Genomic DNA, 15883 nt, shown 5'->3' with positions numbered 1-15883 from the left:
AATATTAGCAAATTTAAAAAATAATAATAAATGAATAAAGAGAATCCAGACAGCCACATCTTCAACAACAACAAAAAAGAGGCATTGTCAGAGTTCGATTTGATTTGAGAAAGCTTCTGAAATTCTGACCTAATCTTCCAGTGCATAATTTTATTAGATGTGGACCTTTTATTTCTTTCTGCTTTTATGAACTTACTCTTCAGTCATATGAGGATGTAGCTGAGGATCCCCCTATATAACTTCTGCTAAGAGGTGAAATAGTTTATGTATGTTTCTTTGAAAGAAACTTAATCATCTGCATGATTCTTCAAGATATGAATTTACAGTTAATGTTCTCCACCAAGGAATACTAGTAATATAAAGTATTTTGGTCAGATTATTTCTGATAAAATAAGAAACTCTGAAGGGTGTTAATGAAAAACAGTAGCTAAATCACACATAAAATGTGCTTATACCTTAAAATCACATTCTGTGAAAACGAGAATAGGCACATCTAGCTTTTAGAAAAGTATAATGTATGGACAACAATGCTGCTACTCATTATGTAATGATAATTGTAATTATCTCTGCTAGGTTGTTTCTATGTAATTTAATTATTCACTCCAACACAGAATAATATTATTAAAGAATAAAGATGGTAATTATTAATACGTTCTGCCCTGGGGTGAGAGTAGGATGTTTAATTAATGAACCACCCTCTCTGTTACCTTATGGATGACTCATTGATAAGATGTGTGCAATATAGCAGGCGGTTAGGTGTTCTCCCCTGCTAATGGATTATTCAAATCATTTTCTCAACCAGAGTGGAAAAAAAAGTCACTGTCTGTAACCCAGAAATGATATTGGCAAAGAAGCTGAATAATCAGCAGAACAGCTTGGAATAGTGTTCGTTCTGGACGACTGACAAAATACAAAGAGCAAAAAAAATCTTTAGGGCTTGATGCAAGGCTGAATCCAGTTCACATTTTCTTGAAAGTGGCCTACTTCTTTGCCTCAGATGTTTCATATTTTTGAATGTTTCTAAAAGATAAAGTTCCCCGAACCTATCATAAGAAGTCTTTAGTAAAAAGCATTTTACCAGTATTACAGTTTTCCTTCTTTAAAGACCATGGATCTTTTCAAACCTTTACCAGGAAGAAGTAAAATTAGAAAAGCTACCACAAATTTTATCCTACTCCACAGCCTACCCCAAACGTAGGTTTAAAACTAATATTTGTTATGATTAATCATAATAGTTTTTTTACCTTTCTGTGATTTATATAAAATTAATATGAGATGGTTAAAGTTTGGGAATAGATTCAATTCTGAAAGACACACACTCATGTGTGCTCAAACACACAAAAGCATACGTGTCTCAGGATAATTAACACATCCACATTTTTAATTAAAGAATGATCCCAAATATTTAATAAATACTCCAAGTGTTTTATAAAACACTAAAAATGTTTTGCTGCATATGTAATCTGGCCTCTATAGCAGTGAAAATGTTTCGCTATTATAGGATCTGACCATATAGGGGCCAAACTCCCAAGTTTGGTATGAACAACTCCTGCTGCAACAGGAACAATTAGGCAACGTGCACATGTCTTCATAAGGACCAAGATCATGGGTAAGCTACTAAAAAAATTACTCAGCACTTGCTTGTTGGAAAAAAGCATAATGTTAGGTACTGGCTAAGTAATTATGCTGAAGTATGAATATATATTTAATAATTTATATAAATGTAGATATACATATGTAATTGGTCCTGCTTTAAAAGAGATTCCAATTTGTCAAGGGAGAAATAAATATTTAACTACATACTAGTGATTTAAATGAGATAAATCTCTCAAAACTCTTGGTTTTATTACATAATCTGTCAGAATCATAGGCTTATTATTCTTTAATAAATGTAAGGAGAAGTGAAAAGTACAAAAAGCTCCTTTTGGTTGCTAAAAAATGTACAAATATTTATATATTTTAAAAACATTGTGTGTGTGTGTGTGTTAGTTGCTCAGTTGTATCTGACTCTTTGTGATCCCATGGACTGTAGCTCACCAGGCTCCTCTGTCCATGAAATTCTCCAGGCAAAGATACTAGAGTAGGTTGCCATTCCCTCCTCTGCGGGATCTTCCCAACCCAGGGATCGAACCTGGGCCTCCTGCATTCCAGGCAGATTCTGTACCATCTGAGACACCAGGGAAGCCCCTTTAAAAAACATTTATTTAGCAACAACTTTATAGACAAGGAAACAATTAGACATTCAGCGTTTCAGAAGTTAACAGTTAAAATTGTCAAGACCTAGTGACCATCTTTGGAGTTGAGGTGTCCTCAGTAACTATTTTTATAAATAACATTTTCAAGGACAGGTTTTCAAGTAGCAGAAATCAGAAAAGAATGGTGTAGTTACGTAAGTCTCCACAGTGAGCCAGAGTTTAAGACTGATACTCTTGTGGGTGTTCTCAAGTTCAGAATTCTTTTTTTTTTACTTTAATTTTTATTATATATTGGAGTATAATTGATTTACAATACTGTATTAGTTTCATGTGTACAACAGAGTGACCCAGTTATTCATATGCATATACCCATTCTTTTGCAGATTCTTTTCCCACAAAATTGTTAGAAAATACTGAATAAAGTTCCCTGCATTATACATTAGGTCCTTGTTGATTATCTGTTCTATATGTAGTATTGTGTGTATGTTAATCCCAACTCCCAATTTATCCCTCCTCCCCAACTTTCCCCTTTGAAAACTGAAAGTTTATCTTTGAACAAATTCTTTTTTATTAAGCAAGATAGTGTCTAAATATCTGTGTTGGCAAGAGGAATGGAAGCATCTCTGTTTCCTGAGATTTTTTTTACTAGAAGATGTTAGTGGAGGAATTGGTCTCTCAAGGCTAAGCACTGAAATCTTATTTGTTAGCATTAGGAGAAAAGGGAAGCTTTAAGAAACTCAAATTTATAATAAGGAACTAGCAATCATGGAATACTATGTAAATAGCAGAGAGATGTGATGGACTTTGGTAACACCTAATAAACAGCACCTCCTGGAATTCACACCCTGATATTCACACCCTCATATGGTTCCCTCACACTGATTCTACGTTTGGCCATGTTGACCACGCTGGGTAACAGAACATTAGTAAGCATGATGTGAGCTGAGGTTTGGTAAGTGCAGCTTTGAATGGCAGGATCAGGAAAACTCACAGTTTTTATTTAACAAAAGGGAATTAGTGAAGGTTTTTAAACAAAAGGGTTGACAGATTCAAAGCAGTGCTTCAAGAATCTGATTTGATTGTGGTGTGTAAACTAGAGTCACAGGGAGAAGCTTGGTTGGTGATCAGGGTAGAGAGAACACTTGAAAGATTATCATTCTCTAAGTTGGCCTCTGCATTAGAATAGAAGAGCAGACAATCAACGCTGAGATTTCTATTTCTTAATAAAGGACATTAAGAAGGGACTAAGGCACCATGGTGATGCAGTAGCTTTCTCTAACCACTAGGGGCAGAGGTGGACAGCTCTAGCCAAGTCCCTCCAGAATGTTCTCCAGGATCCATTCATCCTCATGAGAACAAAAGATGGCAACAAGGCAAGCTCATGGTATTTATCTTTCGGTTTTATCTCCTTTCCTAACATCCCATGAAAGAACACTCCAACTCATTCCAAGGACTCCAGAAATTTCTAACTAATCTGGATGGCTCACTTCCAACATAATGATCTAAATTTGCATTCTCATGATTTTCAGAATTCACAGCTCAAAAATACTAAATTGCTCAAACTTTACAAATAAGGTAAGGAAGTCATAGTTAATAGTGTATAGAAAGCCATAAGAACACAGTAAAGAAGTAAAATATTTTTAAATGACAGTAAAATGATGATGCATTCACATGACCATGAAGCCAAGAGTGAGTGTGTCAAGATCCAGGTAGGAAGGAGGAGCAGCCAGCAGAAGAAAGTATTGGATGCTTTGTATGCACCACCTGACTTCCATAAAGAGGTCCTCCCAAGAGAGCAGCAGATTCATACTGTGTATCTGGGAAAGTGCGTCATCATAAAGATTTCAGATAAAGTCCTAAGAGGGACAGGCCAACAGTGGGATGAGCCATCCTCCTCGGGGTGAACAGAATTTTGTAAACAGTCAAAGTGGAGAGGTGAAGGCAAGGTGTGCCTGGAACCAGGAGACTGACTAGCTATAGGTGTGGCCTAGAACAGGGTACATACTGGTCCTAATTAGTGGCCACAATTACAGCACACAGAGGCTTGTCTTCAGAAAGATGTTGCAGTATTGGGTTGGCCAGAAAAGTTAGTTCAGGTTTTCCTGTAAGATCTTATGGAAAAATCCGAACGCAATTTTGGCCAACCCAATAGAAGCATAACCTTGGGAACTCACATAGGAGACTTTCCTACGTGGACTTGGAATCAGATGAGAGTCATCTGCCTCAAAAGACTGAAGCTGCCTATTTCAGAAGCTGAATAAGTGAGGACTAACCAGAGTGGGCCAGAAGTGTCTGTCAGAGCATCATAGTGTGGAAGCAGATAGGTACCCCTTTTGGATAGGTCATGGGGGGTGAGGAGAGAAGAGCCCCCAGGAATACTCATCAGCGGTTCTGTCATCACAGAGTGTGGAGTAACCCATGCTGGGTAACTTGACTGAGACCAGTGCTGATTCCTGGGGGAAGAGGGCACAGCTCTCAATGAGCGCCTTTCTTCCAAATCAGGTGAGCAGCCCCGGGGTGACAGAGGAGGCAGTGGGAAGTCAGGGTTACAGACTGACTGGGTCCTCCCACGAAGCCCCCTCCTGGCAATCCCCAGGACCAATTTATTCCAACCATCTGCTTTTCTCCGCTTCTGCTCCCAGGCTGCAAATGATGCCGGAGGAATCAGATACCTGTGCCAGTTGGCACCAGGACAACCTCAGCTGGGCCCTCCATACTACTCAGCAATCCTTTCACATGTCCTAAATACTTTCTATTTACAGTGCCTGAAGCAGCTGTTCCAAAGCCTTTTATTTTCCTCAAAATCCCTATCTCTCTTCCCTTTCCTCATTCTCAGCTACTGACCCTGCTTCTACCTCACAGAGAAAATAGAGGGCATCATCTCCGCTCCCCTAGTCCGTAACATAATACCCCAAACACAGTGTATGTGTGTGTGTGTGTGTGTGTGACTCAGTTGTGTCTGACTCTTTGTGACCCCATGGACTGTAACCTACCAGGCTCTTCTGTCCATGGGGATTCTCCAGGCAAGAGTACTGGAGTGGGGTGCCATGCCCTCCTCCAGGGGATCTTCCCGACCCAGGGATCAAACCCAGATTCTCCTGCATTGCAGGCTGATTCTTTACATCTAAGCCATCAGGGAAACCCCCAAACATAGTAGGGGTGCAATAAATGAATGAGTGAATATATGATGAATGATAATTGGTACATGTCAGTTTCTCTTCCTTCCTAGCTGTGTATCAGGACCTATTCTTGCTTCCTTCATGCCTACTTAGAGAAAATTCTCTGTCTGCTTTTTTTAAGGCCAATCGCTCCAGTGAGGCTCCCAGTTCTGCCTGCCCCCATCCCTCCCAGGATTCAGCCGCATTGCTGATGTCCCCCACCGTCTGTATCTCTTTCCATCCTCTACACTTCAGCCCCCACACATGTACTGAGGGCTCTGGCTCAGTGTCATCCAGCAGCTACGTGCTGAGCGCCTATCGCATGTAAGGCACTGCCCTTAGCACTAGGGAGAGATTGGTGGGCAAGAAAACAAAAAAATCTCCTGCCCTTTAATGGAGGGAAGGCAGATCACATCCTAATGAAGGAAACAAGTTATAAATAGATGTGTACAAACGCCTTAGGGGAAAAATATGCAGGAATGGGCAGAGAGTACTAGGGCAGGAGTGGAGATGTTCCTTTAAATGGAGCCATCAGTAATGGGGGACACTGAGCCGAGATCTGAAGGCGGTGAAGGAGTAAGCCATGTGGAAAATCTGCATTCGAAACAGAGGGCATGCCCAGCCAAGGACCAGTGGCAGGGCGGGTGTATCCTTAGTGTAAATCGGGAGTGACTGAGAAGATGGTGGCTGCAGCAGCGTGGGGAGGGGACAGGAACAAGATGGGAGGTCAGGGGGACCAGGTCCGCAGGGCCTTGCGGGGGCACTGAGGGCCTGGACTCTGCTTTTTACCCTGGGTAAACTGGGAAGCTCATGGGAAGGTTTCAGATAGAGGGATGACAGGAGTTGACATATTTAAAGGATCCCTCTGGCTGCGGTGTTGCAAATTAAAGGGGCAGAAGTAGAAACAGGAAGCGTGATGAGGTTCACCCAGGCCCACCATCCTGTCCCGTCTTCATTCACTCCTCTCTGCTTTAGGTTTCCATTGCCCTTCTGAAAATGCCCTTGGCTAAGGTCACAGGTAAGTGCCAGATGCCAGGCCCTGGAGCTTCTGCTGCATGTCTGCGCTCCTTTATGAAGCCTCAGGGCCAGAGCAAGCCCACCTGTGCCCTTACCTGTCACAAGTCCTGCCCAGGCAGAAGACCCCTCCTGTGCGGGGCAGGGGAATCACGACCGCCCTTGAGGCCTGACTCTGTCTTCCCCATCTAACTTAGAGCATTGTTTGCAGACCAGAATCCTGTGAAGGCTGACAGGTAATGGGAACAGAAAGGACCCCCACCCCCACCCCCCGCAAGACGGCAGACTTCTCACCTCCCCAGAATGGGTGTCACATAGGCAGGTGGTTCAGGGCTGCCACACACCTTCTCAGTTTTCCTAAGAATCCCCACATCTGAAGTTTTGTGTCAATTGTCAGCATTTTTAAATGTTGGTAATGAACTTAAATTTTGAAAAACATTTTATGAACCAAACAAAATGTATCTATAAGTCATATGCAACCAGTCAGGCACCAGTTTGCCTCTTAGAGGATTTTTTTTTTTTTTTTAGAAACCTAATAAGCTATAGTTCAGGAAACAAACAAACAAAAAATGCCTCTTCCTTCCTCTCTCCACCCCACCACTCTTTTCCCAGACTCTTCTGATGAGCGCTCTGCTCCTTTCCCCACTCGTGTTGCCCCCAGAGTCTTCTTTCTGCATCTCAAACTATATGCATCAAGACTGCTTCTTTATACTTCTTTGATTTCTAAGAATATCTGTATGCCAGTGGTTTCCAAATTTAACAAGGCTAACCTGAGCCTCTTTCTTAAGCTTTAAAACCATTCTTCTCCTGATCTTGAACACTTGAACACTTGGGTGCCCCTGAACTTCTCAAATTCAACTAAGGTGAAACTTAAGGCCACTGTGTTCCTCTTAATATTCTAGCTTACTCACACCATTCCTCCTTTCTTTCCTTTGTGTTCCTCAACGTAGTAACACTAACCGCTGAAAGAGATAAACCACAAATCTTAACGCCTTGCCACAGTAAGATTGGATTGCTTGCTCCTCAGCCCAGTGTCAGAGAAGGCAATGGCACCCACTCCAGTGTTCTTGCCTGGAAAATCCCATGGACGGAGGAGCCTGGTGGGCTGCAGTCCCTGGGGTCGCGAAGAGTTGGACACGACTGAGTGGCTTTGCTTTCACCTTTCACTTTCATTCATTGGAGAAGGAAATGGCAACCCACTCCAGTGTTCTTGCCTGGGGAATCCCAGGGACGGGGGCGCCTGGTGGGCTGCCGTCTATGGGGTCGCACAGAGTCGGACATGACTGAAGTGACTTAGCAGCAGGAGCCCAGTGGGGGTCATTGTCCACTGCAGCTCTGCAGGGGTGGGGTGGTGGGGAAGTCCTGCTCCAAGCACTGTTCAGGGCCAGCCTCCTTTCGTCCTGTGATGTGGCATCTTCAATACCTTGCCTGGAAGGTTACTGCAGATGGAGAAGAGAGAGAATGCACAGATCCGGAAGTGGGATGTGCATCACATCTGCCCACACTGCATTGTGCAGATATTTACTCCTGACTAATTGCAGAAGGCCTAGACAGCGAACTTAGCTGTGTGCCCTGGAAGAAGAGGAGACAGAAGAACATGGCGCATTGCTGGGGTTCTCAGTCAGGCTACACAGGCCTCCAAGAGAGAAATGTGAGAATCAGCCTCCATTTTGTGGGTTGAATCTTAGTGGTTCTACCTCAGAAAATTCTCACCCCTTCTGCTCTTTTTAATCCTCAACCTCATCACTTCTCACTGGAGCCTTTGACACGGCCCTTGTCCTTCACTGGCGTACCATTGCTGCCCTCAGGAGAAAAACCAATCCTGCTCTAGCTGACTTCAATCTACCTTCTTAGTTTCCTCCTTCAGTCCTTTCTGCAACTCCCTCAATGCCCTGCACCAGAATTCCTTACTTTTTTCTTCAAATAGCTGCCCAGAGTTGGTGTGCGTGTGTGTGCCAGGGGTATTCCTTTGTTCTAGAATGTCTAGCCCTGCCTTCACCACCTCAGAAATCTTCCTTGAGCCTCAAAACCCATCTCAAACATCACTTTTTCTTAAAAACCTTCCCAAACCCCACAGTCAGAAATAATTTGTCTGTGTGTCTGAAACAATTCCTATTACAGTATAGCATTTTAGCACATTTACTTATAAATGTTTTTGTGTGTCTCTGCTCCCATAAGATTGGGGATTTCTTGAGGAGGACTGTGTTTTATGTATAATTCCTTTGGCTCTATTTGTCAGCCCTAAATATTATTTAAAACTGGTACACGCAAATGCTCAGCTGATGCTTGGTGAATAAATGAATTTTTTGGTAATTATATCATAATGCAAATTAGAACTCTACATTTTTAGACTAATCCAGTCTAGTATTTTTCTTCATTTCAGAGTTTTACTGTGTATTCCTGTAGGGAAAGGGAAAATTAGCCAAGATGGTGTGGTCAGGCTCTCTCGCCCCACAGCGTCTTGCCCTTGCCCCATGTTTTGTAAATAATGGCCATGTAACAGCTGAGATCACTTATAGCGCTGTGCGTGCATGTCTCGAGGTATTCATCTGGACATGGGCTACTTTTGTTATATAAACTTCACCTGGAAAGCCCTGGTGGTGGTGTGTGGTATGCCTATATGAGCTTCACCACTTAAGCCCTGGCTGCCGCTGTGTTGGGGCTACACGGAAGCAGCATCATGGGTATGTTGTATGAGGTTCTGTAACGGTGACGTTATGCTTATGTTGTGCCTGCTGCTTCGGCTGCCACATCAGCCAGGAGCAAGGCTGTGTTATAGCCGCCGTGCCAGCCAGGGAGAATAAACGTGTCTGCAGTTCCTGGGGCTCCTCGAGTCTCTGTCCAGCCTCTTAGCTCATGCCTTGCCTACTCTGGGTTCAGGGGACAGTGCGACAGTATGAACTGTGTGAACAGCAAGACAACGCTCTAGGAGCTATTAGCTATCTAAATCTCATAGGATTGTGGATGAAAATTTAGTAAAAGTAGCATCCTTCACCAGCTAAGTTAGCACATTTTTCTCTGAGGACAGAAAAAATTTTGGCTACATCTCAGCAAGAGGTAGGACCTTCTGGATTTCACCCTCTTCATCTAACTAGTTTTACAAATTGCAAATCCTAGACTCATTAAAGAGTAGGTAAAGGAGAACAGACATTTGATGGCTTTCTGAGAACTGGTTATTTCTTCCACTTCTACTCACTTAGAGTCATTTCCAATAAGAAAGTGAATACAGGCAGGGCAAAGGTGGAAATCTCAATTAATCCAGTGCTCCCTGACTTTAAAACTTGGATAAAGGCTACAATGGGCTTTGATACTACCTAGTAATTTCAGATTGCCTTGCCTTTCTTGTCCTATTTATCATGAATAAGTAGGAGTGAGTGATAAGGAGAGAGCCTCATTATTAAATGAGACATGCAGAGAACACTAACTTGCTTGCCCACATCTCTGCCTCTCATACCCAAGCTGAATGTCAAGGTAGTGTATTAAAATTATTCATAACCTTGGCCTCATCTATCACATCTACATGAATGACTCCCAAATGTATATCTTGAGTTTAGATGTCTCCTCCAAGTTCCCTGGATCTGACTGACTCTGGGCATTTCTACTCAGATGACCCAGGAGACTTTAATTCAACACGTCAAAAACTGAATTAATCACCCACCCACCCCGTAGACCTACTGCAGGTCCTATCATCTCTTGCTCAATTAACAATATCGTCATTCTCCCAGGCAGACAGGATTGAGAACACAAGGTCATTTTTGAGGGCTCCTGCATTTCATCAACAGTCGTTTCTTAAACCACATTCATTCTGTCTCTGCTCAACCATTATGATAAAATGTCATTCTGTTCTTCTGTTTTTGAATATAGGCAGCCCAGAGCTGAGCACTCATAATGTCATTCTCAAAAGGAAGAGAACAAGCCAGTGCTAACAGCAGAGTCACAAAGGCAGACTGACCACATCCAGGTCCTCGCTCTGGCGCTTAATCTCTGAATGTCTGGAATATCAGGCCCAAGTATTTTATATGACAAAACCAGGAGGGTGCTCTTTTACTCAGAATTTTGTGACGTCAACAACTACAAAAAATGAACTTGTTGATTTGTCAGAAATGGACCCATGACAGATAGTTGGATGGATACTTATACAAATTTAAAAGGGTATTTTCAAGGAGCTGGAAATGAATCCCTGGTAGATTATGTGTGCTGGGCCATCCAGCTTCCTAATCATTACAATGAATTTTGTAGAGTTGAATGGCATGGAATATTTAGGAAATTTCAAATAGTTGCTTATCCACATTTCTTAAAAGTGCATAGTACCAACAGGCCATGCGGAAAATGACTTGAGCCTGGCCCACAGTCAGGATCAGATCTAGAGAGATGCCTCACTGGTGACATTTGCACAGAGGAAGTGAGAACCTGTGGGGAAAGGAGGACAACTCCAGGGACCCAGAAGCGCTGGTGTGGGAACCTCCTCTCAAAGAGGTGGTCGTGAACCTTGGAAAGGTATTTCTTACTGGTCTAAGGCAGGAGAGCTCTGAAGGGTGGGAACAGAGGAGGTCTGCAGTGTCACGGACATACTCCTGGCAGTAAATTGGGGGCAGTGGGGCAATGCTGGTCAGACAGTGAAGTGACGGGAAGGCCTGTGGATTCCAAACAGATGGGAATGTGGATCTGGAGGTGGCAGCTCTGATCAAATGAGACAGCCCACCTCTCCTAGAGGGAGACTGAATAACTTGGAGGGAGCTTCCAAATTTGGTTTCCAGAGACTCAAAGCACTGATATTAGGAAAGGTGATATATTTATTCTCACTGAACTGAGAGACCTGGGTCTATGTATTGAAGTAGGGCAAATTATTGTGAATGCACCTGGGGTACCAGTTTGTCTCCAAGTCCTTTTCTCTAGGAAAATAATGTTGGTCTGGTCTGCATCCTTCTTGGAACTTACAGATAGTCTGTGTCTTCAAATTATCTTAAATCTGGATATCTTGTTTCTTACTCCAGGGTAGTTAGTAACTAGCTTTTGCTCTTTGCCTATATGCTTGCTCAGAGCATTTCCTTTATGAACTGTAATTGTCAGTTGATTTTCAGTGAAATCTTCGCATCCTTCCAATGTAATCAGCAGAGTGCAGACAGTGTCTGTGTGATGCTGCGGCTCTCTGCCTCCTGAGACAGATCCAGGCTGTGTCTGTTTCAGGTGTCTCTGGTGGCCAGTTGGAGCTGGTGTAATCAGTGTTCTGGACTCTCCTGGGGGGTCTTAGGTCGAGCTTTTAAAACACTTCTTTGAAAGGTAGAATTATCTGTTGTTTAATAAAAGGGCTGAAAATAGGTACTTAATCCAAGGACATGTGACTGATGTGATATATTTAATGTTTTATTATTAATCATCTATCTTATAGCTTTCAACTATTTGCTGACTATAATTTAATTCAGATATTCATTTACCCCTAGAATTCAGATGTATTTTTTTTTCTAAATTACACTCTAGCCTTACTTTGAACAGTAACTAAAACTATCCTTTCTCCAGTCAAAGAGAAACCTCTCTAAAAATCAATCAGTCATAGGAATATTTCTAAAATCTCCAGGCAAGAGTACTCATAGTTACTCATCAAATTCACACTCAAACCCACAAAAGTGTGACCTTCTAGTATTTACTGTTAACATATATCCTATTGGACAGGAGAATGGTCCTCTACTGGGTAGCTAAAATGATTTGCTTAAAATGAATACTTAAGTATCTTAGTTTATTTCTTTCTCCTGAAGTTGTTAAGAGTTGCCTAGTTTGATCTCTGTATTTCTAGTCACTTCCTTTCTTAACCAGGGTTCTTAATTGGAGTATGATTTGAGAAGCTATTTTCTCAGTTCTCCCAACCGTGGCCCTTAACTAGTACCATTCTAAATACACAGGGAAGAACTTAATTTGTTACATACTATAGAGGAGCCTGGTGGGCTAAAGTCCAGGGGTTGCAAGGAGTCAGACACTACTGAGCAACTAACACACATACACACACACATACGTGCTTTTAAGACATCACAGCTCAGTTCAGTTGCCAAAGAGGGGAGTGGAAACTCTCAATAGGTTAATCTTAAAAATCACTCTTCTGTTCATGTCATCACCCTTCTCAGAATCTTTCAGTGACTCTCTAGAACTATAAAATGAGGTTTGAATCCTTCAGCAAGTAGAGCCTCCTATAGTCAGGACCCAGCCTACAGTAAGGCTTTAGCCTGACCACTAGCATCGCTCCAGTTTTTCAACCCATGCTGGGCCACACCAGAAAGTTCTCTTCCAGCATTTCCCTCCATGCCTACCACCCCAGTCTCTGCCTTCCCTCTTTGTATGTCCCCATTTACTTTTCAAGGCCAAGCTCAGATGTTACCTTCTACGTGAAACCTTTCCTGACTCTCACTTTTGGATGATCTCTACCAGATTTTACTTTTTTATTTTGTGGCACTCACTACTGTCCATCTTTTCTTTGAGCACTTCTACTGTCAACCCCTTTGGCCTGAACGCTTCCCAAGGGAGGAACACTGCATCCTCTTTTCACCCCTTATGCTCATGACTAAGAGGTATAATGTCCATAAAGCTTCAGTAAAAAATGAGTGAATGAATGGGAATGGAAGTACTTTGCTGGGAGTACTTTGCTCATATAGTATAGAATCTGCTGTGATGCAGGAGATACGGGTAGACACAGGTTCAGTCCCTAGGTCAGGAAGATCCCCTGGAGAAGAGAATGGTTACCCACTTCAGTATTCTTGCCTGGAGAATTCCATGCACAGAGGAGCCTGGAGGGCTACACTCCATGGGGTCACTAAGAGTCGGACGCAACTAACACTTTAAACATAATCTGTTCCTTTGTAGTGACTGCTACCTATTACTTTATCTGAAATCAGCTCCAAATATGAAAACTAAGCTTTTTTTCTTGCTCAGAAATCATCTCAACAATAATAAAAACTTTTAAAATTTGCATTTCTGAAGAATGTTCTATCTGAGAATTCTAATGTACTGTTGGAACGTAAGTCATGCCACGGTATGGATGTGTCAGAACTTTACTAGCAATATCTGTGTTATACCTAGAAGGCATTCATGGCCTTCAGCACCTTAACAGAATGTAGAAGGATAAGAATTATTTCTCCAGAGGCCAGGCTAAGACCACATTTGCCTTTTCACCTTTCAAGTTTACAGTGTGAAGGGATTTTTTTGTTTTCGTTGTTTTACAGCAGCCTTTGATGTATCATGCCCTATGTTGTTACTTGCTTCAGCTGTTTAACTTGCTTCGTGGTAGGAGACTACCAGGCAATTCCTCTTGATTTCCATAATGCTACATATCTATAGCTATTCTTTCTGGCTTCAGGAAGTTGCTTTGTCATCAGTATAGGGCTGGCATTGTCGGAGTTTAAGTTCTGACAGTTAATCCATCCTCTCTTTTTCGGAAATGAATATATATATATATATATATATATATTTTTTTTTTTTTTTTTTTGGCCTGGGCTCCTGGTGCATCCCTGCACAGGCAGCCTCTTCTTTTAGTTTTCATAATGTATTGATTTTTATTTTTGGCTGTGGTGGATCTTAGTTGTGGTACTTAGTGCCCCATGGCAGGTGGGATCTTAGTTCCCTAACCAGGGATCGAACCCACATCCCTTGCATTGGAAGTCAGATTCTCAACCACTGGACCACCAGAGAAGTCCCTGGAAACTAATTTTTTAAGAGCCCAATGCACATACATATATGTAAACACAAATATCCCCCAAAGTGTACCTGCAATAGAGATAAGATTTTTTTAAGAAATTGCCATATGACATGCTCATCAGGAGACATTTTCTCCGATTAAAAGTTATAAAATATCTTCGCCTCCAACCTGGCAGTGTAAAAAATAAATTAGTTTGTATGGTGAAAAAATTCAAATTGACACTTCACTATTCCAGAATAAAGAATACCTGAAATGGAGTAAAGACAACATGTGTGAATCATTTAGAAGAAAATTACTTCCTCCAGTGCCCATTTCTCCAAAATGAACTTTTGTATTTCCTACCAGACGCATAATCTTTATATTAGGATATTTCAGAAAAGTAATTTTTTGTTTTTACTGAAACTCATAGGAAACCATTGTTTGTATTTTAAGTAGTTCTCCCACAAGTACTGAGAAAGCAGAGATAAAGTGTTTCCCACAAGACACTTGCATTGGATGAAACACTTTTAAAGTGAGTGCTTTAGTGAGTCGGCTTGTTCACTTGAAGGTGCTGTCCTGTGGCTCTGTTTGGGCAAGAGGCCAGGCACACCCTGGAAGTGACCTGGGTGGGGTCGATGTTGCAAAATGTCCCTTTCTTCTCTCCTCCTTCTTCCCTCTAACAATAATTTTCTGCAAGTTGCCACAACAGAACAGGAACCTGGAGAAGTTATTGTTTTGGACTTAAATTCTGGCTGAGTTCAATCCTTTCACAGTAAGTAGAGCACCTGTGTGTCACCTGAGAGACTGGAAATGGGAACTTGATTCTGCTGTGAGTGAACAGTCTGTGGGCGAACATGTGAGGCAGCACTTTATCACTTTAAGCACTTTATCACTTTATCAGCACCCCTGGGATGAGCCTGGTTCTCATCACAAGTTGAGGGATGTGCAGGGTCCAGAAGGACAGGCAGGCCGTTCTTGATTGGGTAAAGGCCTGCCTTTCCCTCTCTTGTTTGAAAAACCATTTGCAAAATTAATGGGTGAGAAGGCCTCTCCCAACTCATATATGAGGAATACGATATATAATTGTATTTTTACTTTAGAGAGACTGGCTTTACATGTATGGCTGCTTTTCAATAAAGAAAAAACATTTGTTACAAAACCAACTAATAAATGACCTTAATATTATTACCAGATATTGTAAATATGTTCCTTAAGTAGAGAACGCTGGCAGTGAGGGAGTCAAAAAGAATAAAGGCTGAGTGTAAAGAAGAGACCACCTGCCTTTGCCCTTCTTCCCCCAACCTCATTAGCATGATGGAGAAGGGTCAATGGGCCTTTAAGGACCATTAGGAAGCTTCCAGAGGCTGCATGGGATGCAGAGGAACATATTAAGAATGTATCTCAGTTCTCAAGGAGAGCAGTTTATTGGTCTCACCCACACATTCAAGGAGTGCCTCCCTGTGGAAATCAGGGGGAAAAGTCAAGGTGAAAAACTAGACCCAATTCTTTCTGCAGCAGCCTGAGTTGGGCTGGATTTTATATCTGTAGACAAGGATGGCCGATGTCCAGTTTGCCCAGGACTGTTTTGGTTTTTAAACGAAAGTCTCGTGTCCCAGGAATTCCCATCAGTCCTGGTCTCTTGGGACACGAGACTTTCTGTTTAAAAACCACAACAGTGCTGGGCAAACTGGGACATAGTTCATCCTGAAAAACCACAATTTAGACTCTCTTCTAGAGACTTAGACTTTAAATAGTCTAAGTCAATTTAGACTTTCTCTCTTGAGAGTTTTCTAAGGCCCAGATGCTCGAAGCTGGCTGCATACTGGAAACATCTGAGATGTCAAAGCCACTGGCGT

The 15883-nt window shown here is 42.1% G+C and overlaps 1 protein-coding gene and 1 non-coding gene across 3 annotated transcripts in view; one reads left to right on the top strand and one right to left on the bottom strand.

Moving 5' to 3' along the window:
• The window catches only part of RAB3C (RAB3C, member RAS oncogene family), a 277405-nt gene that overhangs the window by 190604 nt on the left and 70918 nt on the right, over nt 1-15883 (top strand). The window lies entirely within an intron of this gene.
• On the bottom strand, nt 2111-2182 carry TRNAS-GGA. Its single transcript has one exon. It is a non-coding gene; the product is annotated as a tRNA-Ser (tRNA).

The sequence above is a fragment of the Cervus canadensis genome, chromosome 16 (genome assembly GCF_019320065.1).
Source record: "Cervus canadensis isolate Bull #8, Minnesota chromosome 16, ASM1932006v1, whole genome shotgun sequence".
Taxonomy (NCBI): domain Eukaryota; kingdom Metazoa; phylum Chordata; class Mammalia; order Artiodactyla; family Cervidae; genus Cervus; species Cervus canadensis.
The sequence above is the reverse complement of the archived record's forward strand: the minus strand, read 5'-3'. Positions and strand labels throughout refer to the sequence as shown.